The following is a 19,271-nucleotide window of genomic DNA, read 5'->3' as shown; positions in this document are numbered from 1 at the left end:
TGAGGTTCACTATTTATCCTGTCAGCATCTCTTATGGATAACATCGATGCTTTGCATATCAACAATGCTGACAGTTGCTAGTGGACATGTTACCAGTCTTAAGCCGCGTCACGTGACAACCACGTTCAGCTCCAAGTCACGGTTAAGCCGAATTTGTCGTGCAATGCGCGCATTCCAGTGCAAAAAGCGCTTTGAAACGCGCGCTGTCCGGCACCAAAATCACCAAAAACGGGACCGGCTAGCAGTCACCAGTCACCTGATGTGTTTTTCGGGCTTCGTTTTTGTATTTCGATTATTTTTTTCGGCGTCGTGTAACCGCAGGAAAGCATGTCCACGAGATGGAGAAGGAGGTGATGGTACTCGTTGAAAGCTTGTTACTTATTCATAGGCCGAGCACACATACACACGGATCAACTCGCGTTTTTTTCTCTTTTTGTCAACTACATACGGTCATCGCGTAGCCTATATAGTTCAGCAAGAAGAAGTGTGTCCTCCACATGTATATATATGAAATCCGTACGTGGATGCCAGTTCTGCATGTGTGCTACCATCCCCTATTCCCTTTTGCTTTGCTGGACCTATTTTTACGCTCGCTGTGACATACCTAAACCACACCGCACAATAAAACGTGTACAGAGAAAAAAGTCGGCGAAAAAATTACGAAAACATATTCGCCCCACGACTCAGTCTGTGTGGCGTGCATATATTTTGTTGACGCTGTTCTATTTTATTTTAAATCAAAATCATTTATTTGCCAATCATAAAGTTGAAAACAGATACTTCATACTTGTACAGAGTGATTCACATAAGGTGTAACAATAGGTAGCTTGTTAACCGTTCATTTTACAGAGAACATTGAATGTGCGACTTCCCTTCTTTTTTGTGACATTTTACGACATGCCATTTTAAATTGAAAATTAGGACGCCATCTTCCAAAATGCAACCTTATTTTTTTAAATAGAAACCCCCATTTTTTATGATTTTTTTGGATTCTACGTAAAATTCAAAGACATTTTTACTCTTGTCATTATTTTGATAAACTTGACCGTTTAGGATGTACAGACATAATAAGCCAGTAATGCAATACCATATCTGTACATCCTAAACGGTCAGATTTATCAAAAAATGACAAAAGTAAAAATGTCTTTGAATTTTACGTAGTGTCTTTGAATTTTATAATACATTTTTATCGTTGAGGCAGTCATTTAATTCATTGATTTTATTGAATAAAATCAATCTTCAGTGCTACACAATATTTTCAGTCTATGTCAAACTGTGAATACTAAATGTAAATACTGTGAAATTAATAAAACAATATGAAAACATGTAGTACCCTTTTTATTTAAAACATTTCAACGAATAGTTTCAGCCTACTTTGGCCATTTCCAAGTTAAAATGCAACAATAAAGAAGTTGATACTGAATAATATTATGTTCATATGCTTATATAGTCGTTGAAATGTTCCAAAGTTTTAATTTTTTTTAGAGAAAAGGGCACTACATTGTTTTTTTTTTAATTTTAATGAAGTAGCCCATTCAAGTGAAGTGATTTTTTAAAAATTCTCTATTATCAGTTAATTCATGGTACCTATCTTATTAATAAAATAATATAATATTCCAATGGATTCCTACAATGAATACATAGAAATACTCGATCTGGAGAAAACTATGAACCCATTCACAGGACTGACACTTGCAGAATGAAACTTGTGTGAAGCCTACAAATCGATCGAAACAACCCCCCCCCACCCATACCACAATCCAGCCCCTCTCTTTCCCACAACCCTTCCCCCGCCACTCAACCTGTCAATTGTTTGTCAGTCAGTTGCTGCGGTGACCTTGCTTGCTCTCTCTACAGTCCCTTGAGAAGGGAAGGCAGAAAAGGAAAGGATGATGAAAGGGAAGGGAAATAAGAAATACAGTTAAAGAAGAAGAGTTTTCAAAAGATGCTGGGGATGCATTTTGCTTTTCTGTGGTTTCCTTGAAAACAGTGATATTATCATAGAGGAATACTTATTTGATTTGTATCTTCAAATATCTTCAAAATTCTACCTCATACGTGAACATATTCATGAATAGGTCTGGCTCAAAAATACTACCACACTGACAAGCAAAAATCAAATAAATAAAATTAGTACAAATCTTATTTTAAATAAAACTTATTTCATATTTGATCACTGGCAATATTCAGAGTATTATTTGAACTATATTTTTTAGTTATTTGTATCACAATAATTCTCCACGTTTTGATGGAACAATAATAATGTCATTCAACGTTCGCTGGGTACCGTACTGTTTTTGAAATTGACTATAATTTATTAATTATCGACGAATTAATTGAAATAATGTTATTCAAAGTTTGTTACTGATAAACGAGTTCAGCTCGTGCGATTTTGTGAATACTTCAAATTGATTCTCTCTTTTTTCATGGAATAATATTGAAATGATAGAGTATCATATATAAGTTCTCTTTGAACAAAACTTGAGGATGATACAAAATACAATCTTGAATATAGATACTTGTAGGCCTAACAATAGGCCTACTAGAGTTGCAGCTATCACACAAATCATAACTGGCAGTCTCAAATTAATGAGCAATCTATGATAGCTCGTCCAATTCAAAAATCTGGTGTGGCGCACTCACACAACTTTCCTTGCCGTTATGAAAATTGATCACCTGACGCTAGTGTTCATCTCAAAGCTACTATTCAAAGATTTTAGTCAGCTGGTGACAGGGCAATAACGCTGAAGACACACATGAGGTCTGCTATCTCTTCATAGTGAATGATTCAATAGAATCAACGATCATTTGCAATTGAATAATCATATTTTCTCAAATTTAAAGCTTATTTTCAATTTTAGGTGAAAATGTTACTGAACATTAATTGTAGAGATTTTCATGCTCAATCTACTCCACTTGATTTTTTTTTTGTTTAAATTGTATCTGAGACCTGATAATTGGGAATCTAAAATCGAACTTTGCATTGATGGGCGGAGCTCCTGAAATTTTTACAGATATGGGACTTGTGGCAGTTGATAGAGCTTATCGATGACTATTTTAGGTATGAATTTGATCAAAATCGTTGGAGCCGTTTCCGAGAAAATCACGAAAAACCCTGTTTTTGGCAACATCTTCGCCATTTTAGCCGCCATCTTTAATTGCATTTGATCGAAATTGTTCGTGTCGGATCCTTATAGTGAAAGGACCTTAAGTTCCAAATTTCAAGTCATTCCGTTAATTGGGAGATGAGATATCGTGTACACAGACGCACATACACTCATACACACACACACACACACATACAGACCAATACCCAAAAACCACTTTTTTGGACTCAGGGGACCTTGGAACGCATAGAAATTTAGAAATTTAGGTAATAGGGCAAGGAAAGTAAAAATTACTGTAGATGGAATATACTGTAAGGCTGAAGTTAATATTGGATTGCAGAATAGAAAAGCTGCACATGAAAGGTTAATTAGTATCAATCCAATTGGATATAAAATTGGAAATAAAGATTCCGTACCCCTTCCATATTTCTGCTGCCCTGATGGTATTTTCAGTTGGTTTTAATTCAACACTGATTAATTCAGTACCTCTTCCATGGTTCTGCTGCCTTGGTAGTTTTCAGTTGAATTTTATAATTCAGCACTGGTGAAATCAGGTGAAATTCAGCACTGGTGAAAACCTCTTTCTTGCATTTTTGTAGAACTCTTTTTATTCATTAGAATAAATTTATTGATTTATTCATTGGTACTTAATAAAAAATGAAGTACTATTCATTTTTTCATGAAACACAACTAAGTTTATTTACCATGTAAAACTACAATCAACAAACAATAAAATAGACAAAGAATATAATAACTTTTTCATGAAACACAAATAATCATTTTTTCCGATACAGGCAGCAGTAAAATAGACATAAAATAATATCATTTTTCATATATCTCATTTCTCCATAAAACTCCACCAATCATATTTTTCAATACAATCAACTAACAATAATTGACAGAATATCTTATTTTTCTCAAGACACAACTAGCAATATTTTTCGTTACAATCAGAATATTTGATCTCAATTGAAAAAATCTATTATTAAATCATAAAAAGACCAACTTTGTTGTTGAATAAAATCTCTATTGTGATCCCATTTTTGAACAAATTGTGAACTTTAAATAAAGTTATCATATATGTCAAGGAACCTAGAATACTATGTATTCTAGTTTCCTTGGAATAATCTGTATTCTAGATATCATATTATCTTAGAACTGTGAATACTATGTATTCTAGGTTCCTTGGAATAATCTGTATTCTAGATATCATATTATCTTAGAACTGTGAATACTATGTATTCTAGGTTCCTTGGAATAATCTGTATTCTAGATATCATATTATCTTAGAAGTGTGAATACTATGTATTCTAGGTTCCTTGGAATAATCTGTATTCTAGATATCATATTATCTTAGAACTGTGAATACTATGTATCTAGGTTCCTTGGAATAATCTGTATTCTAGATATCATATTATCTTAGAACTGTGAATACTATGTATTCTAGGTTCCTTGGAATAATCTGTATTCTAGATATCATATTATCTTAGAACTGTGAATACTATGTATTCTAGGTTCCTTGGAATAATCTGTATTCTAGATATCATATTATCTTAGAACTGTGATACTATGTATTCTAGGTTCCTTGGAATATCTGTATTCTAGATATCATATTATCTTAGAACTGTGAATACTATGTATTCTAGGTTCCTTGGAATAATCTGTATTCTAGATATCATATTATCTTAGAACTGTGAATACTATGTATTCTAGGTTCCTTGGAATAATCTGTATTCTAGATATCATATTATCTTAGAACTGTGAATACTATGTATTCTAGGTTCCTTGGAGTAATATGTACTCTAGATATCTATCATATATCTTAGAACTGTGAATACTATGTATTCTAGGTTCCTTGGAATAATCTGTATTCTAGATATCATTTATCTTAGAACTGTGAATACTATGTATTCTAGGTTCCTTGGAATAATCTGTATTCTAGATATCATATTATCTTAGAACTGTGAATACTATGTATTCTAGGTTCCTTGGAATAATCTGTTTTCTAGATATCATATTATCTTAGAACTGTGAATACTATGTATTCTAGGTTCCTTGGAATAATCTGTTTTCTAGATATCATATTATCTTAGAACTGTGAAGAACTGACAAATGTCTTTCCACAAATAACATGTTTCCCCATTATTACTCATATCAGACATACAACCCAAAAATAATACCCTCAGATTTCCACTCGGCGAACAAAATGAGTTGACTCACAAATTCATGCTTTCAGAATAATAGAACAGGTGAAATACTGTAGCAAGTTTATTTGGGGGGTGCAAGAAAAAGCGTCGGCTGCCAACTCCTAGCGGTGCCATACTGTAAGCAAGGCCCGGGCGATAAAGAGATGTGATAAGGTAGCCTGGCCTACAACAATGTAATCGCGGATGGGGGAGGATAAATACACAGAGTGGTGGGCAAATAATGTATGCAAGACTAGTGCCTGAGCAGGAAAGGGATCTGAGAGAGAGGGTGCGGGAAGACGTTGCTTACTCTCAACAGTCGTACCGTATAAGAAAACGAAATGAGAGGAAATGGTGGCATCCTATTTGTGTGGGGAGGGTGGGGGGAACTAGCGTGTTCCCAGAAGGGCAGGTGGAAAACAAATAAGGTGGTAGCTACTGTGGCTAGTGATTTCCCTGGGGACCACTTGACCAAACCTTCCCCCTCCTCCTCTTCCTCGCACTCACTCTCTCTCATCTTCCATCCTCTTCCAGTTCACTATCAGATGACCCTACCTGTCCACTCGTCATGACGACAGCTAGTGCATAATACTGTGTGGTTTTAAAACTGGCTTCACTATTAAGTGAATGTTCGGTTATTTGCAATGGATTGCAATAATCTATTCGGAATTAAAGGTTACTGGCAGATTGTGTCTTAAAATTTAGATGCATTGGAATACTGGATAGATTGAAGTTGAAGATTCTGATAAGTTAGTTAGGTTTTGATTATTATTTAGGTAATTTAATTATTTATATTCTGCTTTTATATTGTACTTTTCTATTTAAGATTGTTAAATCGTCAGTTCAGACAACTCACCAGAAGATGAAGTATTCTGAGTCGGGTACTTGTGCTGTGTGAATCATCATTCATACAGTTTGTATTTTATACATTACAGGATTTAAAATATTTTTATTTATTTTATTTATAGGTTAGGCTTGAATCAATATAAATTATTGACTGTTTTTTTTTTGCACTTGTATTACCTGTATAGATTGTGTACTCTTTCCCCGCGCACGGATCAACAGTCCATGCGGGGAAATAATTATTCCATAATTATTATTCTGTTCTATATTGTACATTGTTCTTGTATTGGAATAAATAAATTGAATTGAATTGAATTGATTGTTGGTTGTTCAAGGAAATTTTCCTAATAATTCGAAATAATTATTCTCAATCCTCACTTCTAACACAAAAACGTCTTAGTTTTTCCATATTCAAAATACAGATTCAGACAAATAATTGACCCATTTTCTATATACAAATCAAATTTTTCATTGTATAATGTAACTAATAATATAGTTAACAAAGCAAACCATATTATAGTATTTTTTCTGTGTGTATATCTTGTCATCCTGGCAACACATATAATTATTTCAATTATTTAAGCATTCGTGTGAATGATTCGTAAGAATTGAATGAAAAATCGACACTGGAACGTCTCTAAATTCAGTTTAGTCTAATATTCCACACAACATTCCTGTAACTAAACGAAAGTTTTCAACCCATCATTATGAATGATGAATTAGATTCATCATTTCTTCTTCTTCTTCTTTTTCTTCTTCTTCTTCTTCTTCTTCTTCTTCTTCTTCTTCTTCTTCTTCTATAAATTATTGAAACGCAATAAAGAATATAAAGTACATTTTTATTTTATTCTATCATAACAAATAAATAAATAAAAGAGCACTTGATATATTTTATTGATTATTTTATCACTCAATAACACCTAATACATTTTAAATAATATTCATTTGAATAATAATACATTTTAATAATAGATATTCCACACAACATTCCTGTAACTAATTGAAAGTTTTCAACCCATCATCGTTCGTGCGTGCGAACGAGCCATCATTATGAATGATCTATCACTCAATAACACCAAACCAAAATTCGTCGACCATGTTAATAGGGAATTCCGTTTCAAGCTTCGAGTAATGAATATTCTTCCAATCCATCAACAATAACCCAACATTCACTCACTAACCCTAATCTATATATATAGAAGCGAAATGGCACTCACTCACTGACTGACTGACTGACTCACTCACTCACTCGCAGTACTAAAAATCTACCGGACCAAAAACGTTCAAATTTGGTAGGTATGTTCAGTTGGCCCTTTAGAGGCGCACTAAGAAATCTTTTGGCAATATTTTAACTCTAAGGGTTGTTTTTAAGGGTTTAAAGTTCGTCTTTCAGCATGTATATTCTTCTTCTCCCAATCTCTTAATTATAATTGGAATTTCCATATGTTACTATAGAACTATAATCTAGAGAGAGTACCTCTTCGAAACAGTCGTTAACTGGCAACTAAATTAATAATTTTGTCAGGTTAACATTAAGTTGAGTTGACTTTGTTAGGTTGGCACCAAGTTGAAGATTTAAATGCATTTATCGCGGGAAAATTGATTGGGCACTGCTACCTCAATCCTGGGAATATTATATTACTAGCCGTCAGGCTCGCTTCGAACGCCATATCCGTTTAGTCTGGCCCCCGACTGGATTGTCCTAACATAATATGATAAAAATGCTCAAATGAAAAATGCAGGCGAGCGAAGCGAGCCTGCTGATTTCATTCTTGGACGATCCAGTCGGGGGTCCAGTGGGCGGAGCCCCCAAGCTAGACGGATATGGCGAGCGAAGCGAGCCTGACGGCTAGTCTTAATAATAAGTGCAAGTTGATAGGGAAGTCCGTTTTAGAACACCGCACCAACATTTGCAGTATTATGTTGAGAGAAGCACGTTTTAATACTTGGTTCGAGTGTCAAATCCTCAAGTTTCTCAAATAGTGCTGTTATTCATATAAGGAATCCTGACAGTTTAAAGTGAATCTCTCCACATAGTTCCTCACTCAAACCTTCAGCATTTGTTATGAATAACACCCAATGCTCCCCATTCAAACAATTCTGCCAATTTGGAGTGAATCTACCTACAAAGTGTCTCACTCAAACCTTCAGCATTTCTTAAGCCGGGTTTAGACGCTCAAGCCATTTGTGCAAACTGGCTTGCGCAAGCCAGTTTACGCAGTTGAATTTGTGCGTGTGAACGGTGGCTTGAGGCTTGCGCAAGCCAAAAAATCTGGCTTTAGCAAATTCTGTTCTGACAGAAAATCGGCTTGCGGTTGGAGTATTGGAATGAGCGTTTAAACACTGCTCAAGCCATTTGCGCAAACTGGCAGGCCAAAAGTGCGTTTTCGCGCATACGCACGCGAATCCTAACCACAACTGAACCTCTAGTTTGTCTGTCTCTTAATTTTTATTAATTATTACCTATTCAAGTTTTCATGCTAAATATATTAGTGTTTAGTTCTCAAGTGTTTCATAATTAATAGTGTCTATAATATTAGTATATAATAATAATGAATAAATATGGCACATTAAAAAGATTTCCTGAGTGATTTAATAGAAGTTTATAAATCTTTACCTTGTCTATGGCAAATTTAGTCCACAGAATTCAGTGATCGCTAGGCTAAATCTCATGCTTATGATGCCCTAATAGAAAAAATGCGATCAGTTGACCAAGAAGCTGACAGGGAGACTGTGGAGTGATTTATGGATACTATAAGTGATCTGGATAACAATCTGATATAGATCAAAACTGATTTGGATAGCTACTGCTTCCATAGATAACTGCTACTGATACCAGTTTAGCTGGTTTTTAGGTTAGTATCAGTGAAATTCACAAGCCAAATTGCACAAACTGAACTGAGCGTGTGAACAGAAGAATTTTATTTCGCTCGTTTGCGCAAATTTGGCTTGCGCAAGCCAGTTTGCGCAAATGGCTTGATCGTGTAAACCCAGCTTCATGAAAAACACCCAATGCTTTCCATACAACTAATGTTGACAGTTTGAAGCGAATCTCACAATATAATGGCAAGTTTGTCTCCCAAGGAAGTACACGTATCACCCAACTTTTCTTGCCCAACAGCTAAGCCTCTCAATCTACACCATCTCAGAGATCTACTCCACCGTCGTATATTACACACCTTGAGGGAAATCCACAGATTCCAGATTATAACCTCATCATGGAACGTATCTTTTCCTGGATAAACTAGTTGTGCGCACGCGCAGACGCCGATAGAGGACAAGAGAGCAATTTCTAGAGACGTCTAACTAGCTCTAAGTCTGTTTAATATTTCATCGCCAATTTAGCGCCAAGAATCCCTTCGCTTCACCGTTCAGCGTCGACAAAAGATGTATAGAAACAGGCTTTGGAAACCATCCACGGGTGTGGTGGGGGGGCGGGGGTGCGGCGGCTTAGCCCCCTACTTTCAACCGCAATAACCTCGTTTTTGAGGTTATGTGAGCGACAAATAATAGCTCACTGCATTGAATGACTTGGGGAAAAGATTATTGCCAAGAACCGCTCAACTTTAGATCAATTTCGTTTTTGAGGTTGTGTGTGGGATAAATAGGCCCAGCTCACTGGATTGAGTGACTTATAAAAAAAAATATTGCCAAGTAGGTAGTCTACCGTTCAACTGTAGATCAAATCAAATCAAATCAAAATTTTTATTTTGCCAAAATACAAAATCACTTGAAATACTTCAAATCATTAATACAATAATAACTGAAATAATCAGTAGATACATAATCATCAAAATGAATAATACATTTCGATTGAATAAATAGAATTGGCACAGCTAGCAAAGCGAACTTGTGCGCTAGCTGTGAGTTCATTTTCGATATATATATATATATTAAACTTTCTTACAAAATGATAAAACTACAAACAGTAAGATCAGTATAAAGAAAATAAAAATATAAAGGCAAAAACAAAAATAAGATATCCCATCCGGCTACAAACCAAAACAACAAAATGAACTATCAATAAAACGCCGATTTTCTGACAAACAATAATTGCTCAATACCACGAGATATTTATCAATGCCATACAACAGTATCGTAGGCTACATCTATGAGAATAATTGTTCCATATCTTTACATTATAAATTATTAAAATTTGGGAAGTGTTGAATAAATATTTTTCTCAGCCCATTCAGATATTTTTTCGAAAAGATTTTCAGTTAATTTACTACTGATGAAATATATCGGAATTTTGTTAGAAAATATGTTACAAAAATAAAAAAGCTGATGTCTACATACTTCCAGTCTTACTAAATCTATATTGAACATATTTGAAACTGATGGGCGCATCGGGTAGGGTGTATTTCTGGTTTCCAAATCACTCACATTTTTATTCAGATGCAAAATAATCTTCATTACATAAATTTGTCTGAGAGTGGGTACATCCAATTCTTCAATTTTGTTTTTGAGGTTGTTTGGGACAAATAGGCATATTCGTGTCAGTATGAATTAATCTTTATAATAATTATTTTTTTCGTTCAATAATTATTATATATATTAATTAAAATTTGAATAAATGCATACTCTATTTAATTCCATCTGTAATTATTAATCTTTCATAGTCGTCAGATATGTGATCAAGTCTTTGATCTGGTACCGTGTTTTGCTGATGATGTTTCCCATATGAGAATTCCAGGCTTGTGCGAATATCAACCAAATGTGGGAGATTCGCATTTTTCATGAAATCCATGAATTTTTAAACATCATATATTTTTGCAAAAATGGTCGAAAATTAAAATCGCACAAACTCTTAGGATTGATAGTAATCGACGAGAGGAACAATATGTCATCACATTGGCGATATTCACTCCCATTCTTGAGTTGTAAGCATTTGAAGATTAATGATTTTTCTGATCTTAGAGTGGAGGTAAGATGCTATGTTTCAGTGGATAACTCACTCTGTATTGTAGCGAAACGTCTCATAATATTATAGCACGACACTTGTTAGGTCAACCTCTTTCCATATAGTTCGAATATCAACCAAATCTGGGGGATTTGCATTTCTCATGGAATCCATTAATTTTTGCAAAAATTAAAATCGCTCAAACTTTCAGGAATGATAGGTACACGACGAGAGGAACAATATCATAATGAGAGGTGAATGGACCTACAGCTTTAGATGGGTTATAAGAGCCATCGGGATACTTTATGAATTCTAACAGAGAATATAAAAAATAAAAAGATTGTAAAACATACAATAAAAAAACACGGATTCTTAAAATGAATCAAAATCATTGATAAAAGTTGCTCAAATATCTATGAACATTAATTTCAAGTCTGTGTAATAGGATTCAAAGATTATTTACATTCAAAAATTGCACACAAAATAAACCAACTCATTCTCAGCAAAACATTTTCATATACTCTGTAGTGTTTTCTTACTGGAATTTGAAAGGAATAAAATATTTGATAAACGTTCGTCAAATATCTATGAACATTTTAGGTCTGTGTAATAGTACTCAAAGATGTTTTACATTCGGAAATTTATTTATTTATTTATTCGTGGACAGAATCGCAAATCATATAAATATGATTAGGAAGGAACAACAGGCTTGGCCCAAATCTATTCCATTCCCAAAATTTTGATAAATTAATAAAATGTCCAAAAAATGGGTTATGTTTCTACTGTAAAAGTTCATGTCTCTATGTTCTTTACATAGATTGCACACAAAATGAACCAACTCATTTTCAGCGAAACATTTTCATATACTCTGAAGTGATTTCTTGTTGAAAATTGGAAGGAATAAAATATTTTATAAGAGTTTGTCAAATACCTATAAACATTTTATGTCAGTGTATAATAGAGCTTATAAGATTGATTGCTTCCACAAATTTCACGTACTTTTTTCCAACATAACGCTAGGCGCACACCAGTTAGTAAAGACAAGACAAGACAAGACATGATCAGACACGTTTAGTCACAATACTTCACATAGCTGCTTGTGACGTAACTCACACTGATTAGTCATTGCATTTAGACATGTCTTCATAAGCTACTATGTGAAGTATTGTGACTGAACGTGTCTTGTCTTGTCTTGACTAACTGGTGTGTGCCTACCCTTACATTTTCATACTTTTAATTCCAATGATAAGTAATGGTACTAATAAATAAATAAATACTCTCTCTACAGTGATTTTTTGCTGTAAATTGCTGCTTTAAGCTGGGTTTACACGCTCAAGCCATTTGCGCAAACTGGCTTGCGCAAGCCAAATTTGCGCAAACGAGCGAAATAAAATTCTTCTGTTCACACGCTCAGTTCAGTTTGTGCAATTTGGCTTGTGAATTTCACTGATACTAACCTAAAAACCAGCTAAACTGATATCAGTAGCAGTTATCTATGGAAGCAGTAGCTATCCAAATCAGTTTTGATCTATATCAGATTGTTATCCAGATCACTTATAGTATCCATAAATCACTCCACAGTCTCCCTGTCAGCTTCTTGGTCAACTGATCGCATTTTTTCTATTAGGGCATCATAAGCATGAGATTTAGCCTAGCGATCACTGAATTCTGTGGACTAAATTTGCCATAGACAAGGTAAAGATTTATAAACTTATTTATACCTTTAATTTTATACCTTTACCTTTATACTTATTTAAACTTTATTGTGACTGAACGTGTCTGATCATGTCTTGTCTTGCCTTGACTAACTGGTGTGCGCTTAGCCTTACATTTTCATACTTTTAATTTCAATGATAAGTAATGGTACTAATAAATAAATAAATACTCTCTCTACAGTGATTTTTTGCTGTAGATTGCTGCTTCATGTTTGCAATTTTTTAATGCAAACAGAGAGATAAGGGGTCAGTGCTGTTTTCAGCGGCCGTCTGACAAGGTTAGTGCGTTGGAGGGGGCGTTTTGGGGGGGAGAATTTTGGGGAGGGGGCAGTTTTGGGGGGCCAGTATGCCCCTGGGGGCGGCGACCAAGTACCCGTTTTAGTGTCCGGGGGCGAATGGCGGCAAGCTGCCGCTTCTTGATTCACTTTTGGGTGTGCGGAGGTGGGGGCGGCAAATGGCACATGGTATACAGTGAGAGACTCACTTTGAAGTGTCAGCATCAGTTAAATATGGGAAGCAGCATTGACATGTTATTTAACAAGAAAAATGCTGACTGTTTCCGGTGAATCTCACTGTATACTGTATCACTGTATATTGAGGGTTGAGTGTAAGAGAGGGCCGGCTGCGCCCTAACTCCGCCCTCCTAGGTAAAAAAATAAAGGCAGCGATTTTATTCTATTCTATACTGTAGGTATGAATGTTCATGACGACGGGTAGTTGTAATTGGTAGGAGGAGGAGGAGGAGGAGGAGGAGGAGGAGGAGGAGGAGGAGGAGGAGGAGGAGGAGGAGGAGGAGGAGGAGAGGAAACATGAGAGGGGAGGTAGGCGAAAAAGAAGGAGGAAATAAGGATAAATATAAAAAAGAGGGAAAAGCGTAGGAGAAGATGAAGTTGATGAAAAAAAGAAGAGAAATGAGATATCAAAAAGGAAAAATAGAGGAAGAGGAGGTAGAAGATATAGAAGAAGAGGAGGTAGAAGTTATAGAAGAAGAGGAAGAAGAGGAAGAAGAGGAATAAGAGGATGAAGAAGAAGAAGAAGGAGAAGAAGGAGAAAAATAAGAAGAAAGAAGAAGAAAGAAAAGAAAAATCTGATGGAAAAGAAAGGTAAGAAAAGAGGAAGAACAAGAAGTCGATGAAGAGGAGAAAAATAAGAGGAAGAATAGGAAAGATAAGTAGATGAGAAATAAGATTAACAAGAACAAAAAGGAATGAGAAGAGAGCACGAACAAGTGAACAAGAAACAAGAATAAAAGCGATGAGAGGAGAGACAAGAAGAAGAAAAAGATGATGAAGAAGAAATAATATAATATTACAAACAAGAGCAACAACAAATTGTTCAAAAACAAAGAAAAAGAAAAGAAGATGAACACATACAAGAAGAAGAAACAAGAAGAAAGATAAGAGAAAAGACAAGATGAAAAATAAAAATAAGAAGATGAAGAAAAGAAGAATAAAAAAGATAAGATTACGAACAAAAAATAGATGAATAACAACAACAAGAACAAGAAGGAATTAGAGGAGAAGAGGAACAAGAAACATGAGGAAGAGGAGTAGGAGGAGGTGGTGTTGGAGGAGGAGGAGGTAGAAGAGGAAGGGGAAGAAAGAACAAGAAGGAATTAGAGGAGAAGAGGAACAAGAAACATGAGGAGGGGGAGTAGGAGGAGGTGGTGTTGGAGGAGGAGGAGGTAGAAGAGGAAGGGGAAGAAAGAACAAGAAGGAATTAGTGGAGAAGAGGAACAAGAAACATGAGGAGGAGGAGTAGGAGGAGGTGGTGTTGGAGGAGGAGGAGGTAGAAGAGGAAGGGGAAGAAAGAACAAGAAGGAATTAGTGGAGAAGAGGAACAAGAAACATGAGGAGGAGGAGTAGGAGGAGGTGGTGTTGGAGGAGGAGGAGGAGGTAGAAGAGGAAGAGGAAGAAAGAACAAGAAGGAATTAGAGGAGAAGAGGAACAAGAAACATGAGGAGGAGTTGGTGTTGGAGGAGGAGGAGTTAGAAGAGGAAGAGGAAGAAAGAACAAGAAGGAATTAGAGGAGAAGAGGAACAAGAAACATGAGGAGGAGGAGTAGGAGGAGGTGGTGTTGGAGGAGGAGGAGGAGTAGGAGGAGGTGGTGTTGGAGGAGGAGGAGGTAGAAGAGGAAGGAAAAGAATGAACAAGAAGGAATTAGAGGAGAAGAGGAACAAGAAACATGATGAGGAGGAGGAGGAGGAAGAAGAGAAAGGGGAAGAAAGCTGTAAAGAAGCTCTGAGCCGCAGTGAATACGAACAAACAGCAACTAAACACAGTCAAGTGGTCAACACACACCGGACTAGCTTCCTGGGGGGTGTGGAGGGGTAGATAAGGAGCGGCGGGAAGAGTTGTGTATCAATATTCAGCTCGTAGCCAACATAATACGGTTTATAGCTGTCTCCCGGCCTCCTTGCACAATTTATGGTCACAACTTTATGACTTTGGCTACGATCCCCCCCACCCCACCACCACCACCAATTTGGGGGTCCGGGGGTCGGTTTAGCCACTCGGCGGCGAACAGCCCCAGCGGCCATAAACGGCACTCTAATTCCCCGCGCCACAACATCTTGGGACCAGCCAACTTAACCTAAAAACCCCCACCACTACAACAAGCTAGAGACAAAAAAGTACCCACTGTAGCAGCTGATCCAATTGTCACAATTTTGTTGTTCTTCTTTCCTTCGCCATCCTGTTAAAACTCGCTAAATTAAGTTAGTTGCCGAATATTTGATACTACAGTAGGTCCACGTTACGGCAAAGGAAGAAGATGTTACTAGTAGTTCTATGAACAGTAGACCTCGCGTAGTTATAAACCACTGTCTCCTCTAATACTGTCCATCAGAGTAAATTCTGTCCTGTCCTGTCGTGTCGGCGAGATATCGATGTGAAAACGGCTAATGGCTTTTGAGGATGGTGTATCAAAAATGCCAACATCAAAACCTAATCTCCTTCAAGACATAACTTACTGGCAACAGGACAACCCGAGTTTAAAGCAGAGAAAGTTCGAGAGAAAATACTATGTTATTTTAGTTATTAATTGCATGCTTTATTGTTCATTTAATAGTGCATAAAAATTGCATTCAATGAGGCATGCAATTTATAGTCCACACAAATGTTTTTTTTACTAAGTTAAATTGGGATATTGAATTTCATGCGTCATTGCATGCAATTTATAATCCACTCGACAGCTGGTTTATGATGAATGATTCTTTGGGCTGATTTTTACTCTGATATTGGCGTATGAGGGAGGCTCCTTTTCCTTTTATATTATCCTTGAAATGCAAAATTTCCAAAAACCTTGTATATACGTCGACGCGCAATTTTAAAAAGGAACATACCTGTCAAATTTCATGAAAATCTCTTTTCGCCGTAAATGCGAAACATAAAAACATAAATATAAACATTTAAACATATAAACATAAAGAGAAATGCAAAACCATCGACTTGAATGTAAAGGTGCGTACAGACTTTCGCTCTGCTCCGCAATCGAACGTCACTCGAGCAGATCGATTGATGATCGACCGGTGAGCAAGAGTGGAACGCGAGAAGAGCGAGAATCGCGATTCATGATCGGAGCGATTGCGGAGCGAGTGCGGGGCGTGAGTGGGGCGATTGCGGAGCGAGTGTTGGAGGCGCGTATATCTGTACGCACCTTGAGACCTCACTTCGCTCGATCAACAAGGGTTGGTTGTACTAATTATGTACCCTGACACACCGAGACTGGATTAAATTATTTTGATCCTGGTATGATGTATAACTAAGCCTATAGTGAGGTCCACGTTATAATGGATGTGGAGAAAGGTAGGATAGCAGCGTTGCCGATTCTCTGCCTTGCCACTGCCTTCTATAGAGGATAGCTGATACCTGTATATTTGATGGAATAATATTAACTGTTCATTCCTGTTACAAATAATCAATTATATTATATTTGTCAAGAAGTATATTTTTCAATGATTAAATGGAGTGGCCGTAGTCGGGTGGATCAGAGGCTTTGTGATTGCGAGGCCCAGGTTCAAATCCCAGCCGGGGCAAGATATTTATCTCGGGCCACTCCCGTGTTTCGGATAGACACGTTGAGTTGTCGGCCCCGGCTGCCTAAAAAGCAGTTGTTAGGTCATGTCAGAGACCCTGAAATTGATCAGTTGCGACCTGAAAACTCTGACACCAGACTTGAGCCAGCCAGGTCACTCGATAATATTATTTATAATGATTGGAAATAATAAATTTCCCAAATTGAGATAGAGCATTTTTTCAATTAACTACATTTCTACATTGTTCAAAACCGATCTGGCATTGCTGAACTACAAGAGGATAGGGTTATCTGCTTTGTCGAATGATAGATAAGGATAGCAACACCAATAGCCTAGACTAGCCTGATAGCCCACAGTACCCTATAGCCTAGAGTAGCCTGATAACCTAGAGTAGCCTAACAGGGTGAGTTATGTAGCCAGCATCAAACATAAAATTTGCAAAATTTCAAACGGCCATATCTAATGAACGGTAGGGAATTCTGCAAATCGGATTCCAGATTCTTGTTCCTCGCATCAAAGAGCATAAGGTCACGAAGTTTAAGCGATTTTTATTTTCACAAAAAAATAAGAAAACCCATGGACTAAATCGTGAACAGTCAAAAAGTACTATCTCAGATTTGGCGGAAATTTGCACCATGGATGAAGCTTGACCTGAGAAATGTCGGAGCCAAATTTGGCACCCCCAGCTACTATACAGAGTGAGTTATGCAGCTTCAAACATAAAATTTGCAAATTTTCAAACGGTCATAATTTATAAACGGTAAGGAATTTTGCAAATTGTATTTCAGATTCGTGTTTCTCGCATCAAAGAGCATAAGGTCACGAAGTTTTAGCGATTTTTATTTTTCACAAAAAATGAGAAAAACAATGGACTAACATCGTGAAACAGTAAAAATGTACTAACGTATCTTAGGTTTGACTGAAATTGCACCATGGATGAAGCTTTAGGTACCTGAGAGATGTCGGAGCCAAATTCGGCACCCCCAGCTACTATACAGGGTTAGCTATGCAGCTTCAAACATAAAATTTGCAAATTTTCAAACGGTTATAACAAATGGACGGTAAGGAATTTTGCACATCGGATTCCAGATTCGTATTCCTCGCATTAAAGAGCATAAGGTCACGAAGTTTGAGCGATTTTTATTTCCACAAAAAAAATGAGAGAAACCATGTACAGTTATTGAAAAAACCATCGTGAAACAGTAAAAAAGTACTATCTCAGATTTGGATGAAATTTGCACAAATTTTGCTTTACCTGAAAAATGTCGGAGCCAAATTTGGAACGGTAAGGAATCAATATCAAATCAATCCACATAAATCTATATTAGAGAAAATTATTATAATGTAATATAATATTGATTCCTTGGAAATATAGTCTAGTCTATACATTTGTTTCAAGGACCATTTCCATATAGGCCTATGCATGTAAAAGTATTCAAGAATCTAATTTTAAAAATCTATTTTGTGCAAAGAATTAAGAACTGAAAATTTTGTGAAGTGAACAATTACCGTACAACCTATTTCAGACTATGTGTAACCTTATCTAAATTTGGGAGAGGAATAACACAAGACTACCTTATTTTTTCTCTCCCTATCATTTTTACTTTCCTTGCCCTATTACCATAGGTAAGGAGAGTATTGCTTTCCGAAAAAAATTAAGGTACCCCAATTTGTTTCAAATACGTTTCAAGGTCCCCTGAGTCCAAAAAATTGGTTTCTGGGTATTGGTGTGTGTGTGTGTGTGTGTGTGTGTGTGTGTGTGTGTGTGTGTGTGTGGTGTGTGTGTGTGTGTGTGTGTGTGTGGTGTGTGTGTGTGTGTGTGTGTGTGTGTGTGTGTTGTGTGTGTGTGTGTGTGTGTGTGTGGTGTGTGTGTGTGTGTGTGTGTGTGTGTGTGTGTGTGTGTGTGTGTGTGTGTGTGTGTGTGTGTGTGTGTGTGTGTATGAGTGTATGTGCGTCTGTGTACACGATATCTCATGTCCCAATTAACGGAATGACTTAAAATTTGGAACTTAAGGTCCTTACAGTATAAGGATCCGACACTAACAATTTCGATCAAATGCAATTCAAGATGGCGGCTAAAATGTTGTCAAAAACAGGGTTTTTCGCGATTTTCTCGAAAACGGCTCCAACGATTTTGATCAAATTCATAGCCAAAATAGTCATTGATAAGCTCTATCAACTGCCACAAGTCCCATATCTGTAAAAATTTCAGGAGCTCCGCCCCATCTATGCAAAGTTTGATTTTAGATTCCCAATTATCAGGCTTCAGATACAATTTGAACAAAAAATTTCGAGTGGAAGAGATTCAGCATGAAAATCTCTACAATTTATTTCCAGTAATATTTTCACCTAAAATTGAAAATAAGCTCGAAGTTCGAGAAAATGTAATTATCCAATTGCAAACTGTTGGCAACTATAAGTTATTGAATGATTCACTATGAAGAGATAGCAGACCTCGTATGTCTCCAGCGTTATTGTCCT

Source organism: Nilaparvata lugens, chromosome 6, assembly GCF_014356525.2.
Source record: "Nilaparvata lugens isolate BPH chromosome 6, ASM1435652v1, whole genome shotgun sequence".
In the NCBI taxonomy this organism is placed as follows: domain Eukaryota; kingdom Metazoa; phylum Arthropoda; class Insecta; order Hemiptera; family Delphacidae; genus Nilaparvata; species Nilaparvata lugens.
The sequence above is the reverse complement of the archived record's forward strand: the minus strand, read 5'-3'. Positions refer to the sequence as shown.